Genomic DNA, 7,756 nt, shown 5'->3' with positions numbered 1-7,756 from the left:
GACCAGGTTAGTGTTGATAGCGCGACCTGTACTTTACCCATTGCAACACTAAAGTTTGTAATAGCAAGAATACCAATATTGTCTGCAAGAGGACTATTACTGACGAACTTGTACCACATCACATGGACTCTACTAAAATTAAGTATCCAATACAAGTAAACAAAGAACCATATAAATTCACATCTGCATTTCTGTTGCAGAAAGAGAATACCAGCTGTGTGTAACATCCTCTTTCTTGCTTCCTACGGTACAAGACTCTACATTTATCATCTGAAACTCCAAACTCAGCTCTTAATCAGACACAGTGTCATTCATCAGATACTCCAGAATTCCTCTAGCGAATGATCCAGATATCTGAAGCTAATGTAAGTAATTTCTTTCAAAACATCAGGTTTCCTTTTTGAACCCAGTAAAAATAACCCGTTTGAGACGTGTGCGGCTTGCGTTCACGCCGTTTGTTCTTTGGCATTTTGTCACATCGATTGGTGTCTTGTTTCTTCCTTACTTACTGGCGTAATGAAGTTGCTGGCTTGCCTCCTTGAGTGGCAGCAGCAGCGCTTATCGATACTAGTAGTGTCGTACTATCTTTGGTGTGACTGCTAGTATTTCCAGGTGGTGGTGGTGTGTGTGGTGGTCACTTGGTTGGGATGGAGCAGCGAGGAAGACTCCGCAGCGTGGGGCCAGGCCGGGACCGCTGGCGGAGTGCACCCACTGTCGGATCGTGAGGCGCTAGCTGCGAGAGCGACAAAGTTCGTTGCGCACGGAACCTGGACGCTGGAGTTGAGTGATCAGTTAACCTGTTATGAAACCTCAACTACTGTGACATCTCTTCGTTCATTTGCGGTCTGTTGCTCCCTGGGCTGTTCGGGCTAGCAGCAATGTATGATGTGTTGTAGTCGGCGGAATCTTTCAGCCATCTTCCTATATTGTGATTAGTTATTAAATTGACTGTTACTTGCCAATGAAGTGCACCAGCGGTATTTTCTGGCCTGTGGCCGTTAACGCCCCAGTTACCAGCACTGGTTGTCTGGTCGTTAGCGTAGTTTTCCGGCAGTGTGCCTTTCCTCATCATGTTGATGCTATCTGGCATGGCGTGTAGTTCGAACATTTGAAACCTGGTTTGTAGGTATTCAGAGAGCGCAGAGGATAAGGTTACGATTGTTAAGATAATCACTAAGTTGATTCATACAAATTTTTATCTCCAAATATATCCAAATCAGTATCACATTTTATAAGAGTAAGAAACGATAATAAACGCTCAAATTACTATATTTTCCAATCATATTTCAGCTCAAGTACAAACACCACACATTCAGTTTGTTATACTTGCCAAGACTAGTGGCCGTCTGCCCCATGCAGCCGTCTTGCTATGTACTGATGCGAACATACACCAGAACATAACAATGATATATCGGCGCAATGGGCATTCGTAGATATCGTTCAGTAGACAGAGAAATGCTGCCCTTCCGTAACAGCATTGCGGGCTAGAAATTGTTAGTTAAAAACGTCACATGCCAACAACATGGCCAGCTGGTCTGTTCGATTCGCACAGACAAACAGCAGTGAGTGATTGTTAGCTGACCGCAGACCGCTGTCACCTGATGGACCACTGGCAGCCAGGTTCGAATCCTGCGTCGGGCATGGATGTGTGTGATGTCCTTAGGTTAGTTAGGTTTAAGTAGTTCTAAGTTCTAGGGGACTGATGACCTCAGCTGTTAAGTCCCATAGTGCTCAGAGCCATTTTTTGAACCACTGGCAGACTTTTATTTATGCCCCCTCAGGCAACCAGGCAGCGCGAAAAATACTGAACATTGAATTCTACTGACCTTCAAGGATCAGTAAAAACAGACATAACGTCCTTGAGGAAATATGGTAATCTCTTGTTCTGAAGCAGATTTTTGATGCACTAATTTTTCCAAACGAGCGTTTTCTGTTCAATATGAATCATCCTCAGATCTGTAGATAACAGTAAAATAAATAATCAACAAATACTATGCAAAATACATAATGTTATCATACCATATCATCATTTATGATTAAATTTACCACAACCTACCTGACTGCAGTGATTAAATAGAGTCAGACGGCTTAGAAGCGATACGCAGTTTCCCCCGTATTCCGAAATGGAAAATAATGACCTTTGCTTTTCTTTGCAGGCAGTCTTATTACACAGTGCACTGCCAGTGCAAATGTCTCACATTAGTAACGTTGAACCCTTTCAGCCCCAGTGGTTTTGGACTCATTTTATTCTTTTTGCTCTAAAGTAGCAGTGCCTTCAGTATGAAACCACCAATGCTATTGCATGACAAGAAAGTCTATTGGTACACTGAGACACTTTCTACGAATGTACTGCATTGTAGCAGTCACTTAACAGCGTTCAAAGCAACAGTCGACGCGGGGATTGTGCTACATGATTGTAGAAGATCGAAGATCGTGACACGTGTTTCTTTCCATAATGATCATATTGAGGGGAATATTGACAGTGAAAGTACGTATATCAGAAGCTCTTGTAATGTAAATTCGAGTTTGTTCTACTGCTTTTACGGGAAGTTTCGAAATGGAACCAATGACGCAGTATGTACTTTTGACATAAATTTAATAATTTTTAGGTCCATTTATGCTTGTTATTTAGGGTTATAATTTGTTGTAGGCATCTTGTCTTCGCGGAAGTTTCCAGATGTCGGATTGTGACTAGGAAAAATGTGATACTGCTGTGTGCGGCTGGTCCCGGCGGAGGTTCGAGTCCTCTCTCGGGCATGGGTGTGTGTGTTTGTCCTTAGGATAATTTAGGTTACGTAGTGTGTAAGCTTAGGGACTGATGACCTTACCAGTTAAGTCCCATAAGATTTCACACACATTTGAACTTTTTTTTTTATACTGATTTCAATCTGTGTCGCATGAAATGAGGAGTGGCTGCAAATTGTATGTCCCCAGTTGTTCCAAAGTGAAACCACCTCCATTAAATAACTGATTGTTCATCTTTCGCCAGTTTTTCTTGTGTTAGTTGCTTTCTATGATAGCGAGGTTTAATTTTCCGAAAAAATTTAAAGCTATATATTCTTTCAAATTTTTGGGACTCGAAGGGTGATAACGTCCAGATGCAAGGAAGAGTTGCTCCGTCGTTACAGCGACGGGTAAAATAGACTTGGGAACCAAATGTTTTCGAAAACCTTACGGCCGACAGTTCGAGGAACTGCTCTACCAAACTGGGGGTCCTATACATCTGCAAGAAGCGGAGCATTATGCTGGTTCGGAGATATATATTCGAAATTCAAAAGAGGACTGGACGTGAATTTGAATGGATCACACGTCCTGCGTCTGAAACACTTCGTCACTAAGGTTTCCACTGCCCAGTTTGTCAGCGGGACAATCACATTTCTGCAATGTACCTAGTGTACTGAATGGCTTTTCTACGAAATGAATTCTCGTGAAACGTGACTTCTGAGCGCTACAATGGATCCAGTTGCCAAATATAGTGGCAAATAGTTTTCGTCTGAATCAATAGCCTTGCGTCACAGCACGTGGCGGATGGGCTCCATGGGCAGAGAGGTGTTCCCGCGAAAGCGCCGCTACCTGGAAGAGCCCGGGAGCGAACTGCTGGAGCCGATGACACACCAGCCGGACGGCTCGTCTCCACTCTCTGCGTAGACAGGTTTATTCCGAGGGCATGCTGAAATTGTAGTGCCCCTGATTTTTTTATGTGAACACTCTTAAAACTTTGTGCATAAAATAAACTTTATTAACTTTCTAAATTACGAGGTGTGTCCACAAAGTAAGCTTCGTTCGGTTATATAAAACAAACGTGTACAGATGCATAAAAAATAATTATTTTAGAAAAATCTACAACTGTTAAACTACTTTTGTACATAGCTTTAGAAATTTTATAGGCACTTGTCACAGCGTGGCACAAGGTTTTGTATGCCTACTCCATAGAAGGTTGCCGGCTGTGTATTCAACCATGTGGTAACATATTATTTCAGCTCGTCATCATCGTTGGAGTGTTGACCACAAAGGACAGATTTTAAGTGTAAGAAGAGATGAAAGTCGCTAGGAGAGAGGTCCGGGCTGTACGGAAGATGACCAAACGCGTCCGAGTGAAATTCCCGTAAGAGTTGTTTGGTCAAATTCGCCGTGTGAGGACGGGCATTCGTGGGAAAAAAACAACAAATCTTGACAGTAAACATCGGTGCTTGTTCTGTATTACGCGGCGCAATTTCTTAATGGTCTCGCAGTAACCATGTGCATTAATTGTTTGGCCTCATGGTAAGAAATCAATCAGCAAAATGTCCTTTCTGCCCCAAAAAAACGGTGCACATGACTTTTCGAGGTGTCAAGATTTGCTTAGGCTTAACCTTCGTTTGAGATGAAGTGTGCCTGCATTCCATTGATTGCCGTTTTGTTTCAGGGGTGTCGTACGATACCCAAGTTTCATCCCCCGTGTCTATCCGAGGAAGAAAACCATCACCTTCTTCATTGTAGAGTGAAAAACTGAAGTGCACTGTCCATCCGTTGTTTTTTGTTTTGTTCAGTATGAATTTTGGGTACCCAACGTGAGGAAAGTTTTCGAAATTTCAGTTTTTCAGTAACAATTTCATGAATTAGCAATCGTGAGATTTGCGGAACTTCCGTAGCAAGGGCACTAGGTGTAAACTTACGGCTGTGCTTAATCTTCTCTTCAATTGTGTGAACCAGTTCATCAGTAACCAGAGACGGGCGTCCACTTTGTTCTTCATCGAGCACTAGATCACGTCCTTTATCGAACAGTCTGACCCATCTTCTAACCATTGTAATCACTGACAGCATTTGGTCCGTAAACCTCGCAGATTTTCCGATGAATTTTCTTTGGTTTAACTTTCTTTGCATTTAGAAAACGAATTACAGATCTGATTTCACACGCGGCTGCATTTTCAATTACGGCTGACGTTATAAAGAAGCATTACAAAGCACACGTCGGCAGCAGCGATCTGAAAATGGCGCACATGTCTTCTCCTTGAGTCAGGTTAACTCCCGCGCATGCTTGGGATAGAAGTAGAAACGGAACTTACTTCGTGGACGACCCTCGTATTATTCTTCGTGTCTGCATATGTATTTCTCAACGTAGTCACCCTAGCGACAAACACATTCCTCTCACCGAGAGACCAGTTTGTTGATACGATCACTGCAGAGTGTCTGACTTTGTTGACGGAGGAGCAACCTCACCTCTGCTTGCACGCTAACAAAGGGAAGTCCTCAAATCTGTTCTTTTCTGTTCTGGAAACAGCTGGAAGTCGGATGTCATACACGTCTAGGTTGACACCATCGTTTCGTTCATCACAAGCACGAACAACCCAGCATCGCACATTACTGATCTCGATACGGCCATCACCATACACAACTCTCATTCTTCCGTGCGTTTCAATTGGAGGCACGTTTTCTGCAGCTATAAACGCTGTTACAGCACGCAGTTTCTCATGCACCGACTTAGTTACGTTACACTCCGCCATGTTACACGCCACACTTCGGAGCCCTCAAGCGGGAGCGAGATGGAACAGCGGGGATTCACCTACGAGACTTGGTGCCAAGAATTGCTGTTTGATTGTTAATATACATCGCCAACTGTGCAGCTGTCGTTACCTGCACTGATAACTTCTTAACAGTAATTTCAGTACTTCTCAGTTCATATTCAGAAACCACGATTAATTGAAAATTTCACTTGCCACTGATAATCATTGGTAGAAAATAGCGATGGTTCGAACAATTTCATTCCTGTGAACTACTTCACTCATTCACACTCTTCAATATAAAGTGCTCAAATGGAATAGCTCGTTCGTGAAGCACTGAAACCTGACAAAAATGCTCCGTTTCTTAATCAGCATCGATTTCGTTGACTAAGCGTCTCTGACTCATTAATGCTTCGTACTATTCAATAATATTACCAATAAATGGTACAACTACGGAATTGGACACCCAGTAATTTATGCACTTGCAGAATCTGATCTAATTTCAATAGATTATGTTTGAAGGGGACAAGGAAAAGATAAACAGAGAAGCCTATCTCATATAAATAAGGAAAAACTTTTGACCTTACTCGTCATTTCCACGTGACGCTGCCAGCAAAATTCTTATCTCCCAAGTGATAAATTGTTCATTGTGCTCTCTGACAATAAACTCCAGGGTTACCAGTGACACGCACCATAATGTTATGCTCCTCTTAAAATCTCTGTGGGCAACGGCCTTGCCGCAGTGGATACACCGGTTCCCGTGAGATCACCGAAGTTAAGCGCTGTCGGGCATAGCCGGTACTTGGATGGGTGACCATCCAGCCGCCATGCGCTTTTGCCGTTTTTCGGGGTGCACTCAGTCTCGTGATGCCAATTGAGGAGCTACTCGACCGAATATTAGCGGCTCCGGTCAAAGAAAACCATCATAAAGACCGAGAGAGCGGCGTGCTGACCACACGCCCCTCCTATCCGCATCCTCAACTGAGGATGACACGGCTGTTGGATGGTCCCGATGGGCCACTTGTGGCCTGAAGACGGAGTGCCTTTTTTCTTAAAATCTCTGTCGTAAATCGAATGAATATGTTTACCACGTCCATAAAGTCTATATACCTACCTTAATTACTTTGGCATTAATTTTCCTGTCAATTTTATTTTGTCGAGAATGCTAATCCTTCAAATTCAAAGAGTAAAGTGTCACGCTGAGCCATTGGTATCATTTCAGGTAAAATCCTACTTTCTTTTAAACGATAAGCGGCTCTGCATCTGTTCGCTGTTATGCGATGTCTAGCAATTCACGATCGCGGAAAAATAGAGAAATTTGGGGTTTCTTCGCCGATTTAGGTGATGGAAAAGCCAACTGCAACTTTTGTTCAATGTCTCTTTCACATAATATGTTTAATCCTGTTCGTCTTCTTCGTATGGGCAGCCAACAATGTCTTTGCTTCTCAGCGTTTGGCGCCTCCTGCTTCTGCACGTTTCCATATTTCTTCGGAAGATAGCTCGGGCGATCCGCAACCAACATCAGAAATTGCTAAAAACGAACAGTAGTCAATACCAGAGGAAAACAGAACCACTTTAATAGCATTAAACCGACATTAAATCAAGGAACATTGGATATGTGCTTTACGAAGCTTCTGCCTAACAAAAGAATTCACGAGGCGGACGTCGCACTACTAGAGACTGTGGTCGAAGATTACAATGAAGTGACAGAAGTCATGTGACACCTCCTAATATCGTGTTGGGCTTCCTTTCGCCCGGCGTAGTGTAGCATGTTGACACGGTATGGACTCGACAAGTCGTTGGCAGTTCCCTGCAGAAATACCGAACCATGCTCCCTCTATAACCGTCGATAACTGCGAACGTGTTACCGGTGCAGGATTTTGTGCACGAACTGACCTCTGTATTGTGTTTCATAGATGTTCGATGGGATTCATGTCGGGTGATCTGCGTAGCCAAAACATTCGCTCGAATTTTCCAGAATGTTCTTCGAACCAATCGCGAACAATTATGGCCTGGCTACATGGCCCACTGTCATCCATACAAATTCCATCGTTGTTTGGAAACATGAAGTCCATGAATGGCTGCAAATGGTCTCCCAGTAGACGAATATAAGCACTCAATGATCGGTTCATTTGGATCAGAGGACAGAGGACGTTTCTGTTAACAATGTTCATGCCATTATGGAGTCACCACCTGCTTGCACAGTGCCTTGTTGACAATTTGGGTCCATGGCTTCGTGGGTTCTGCGACACACTCTAACACTACTATCAGATCTT

The sequence above is a fragment of the Schistocerca piceifrons genome, chromosome 4, assembly GCF_021461385.2.
Source record: "Schistocerca piceifrons isolate TAMUIC-IGC-003096 chromosome 4, iqSchPice1.1, whole genome shotgun sequence".
In the NCBI taxonomy this organism is placed as follows: Eukaryota; Metazoa; Arthropoda; class Insecta; order Orthoptera; family Acrididae; genus Schistocerca; species Schistocerca piceifrons.
Note: the sequence above shows the minus strand (reverse complement) of the source record.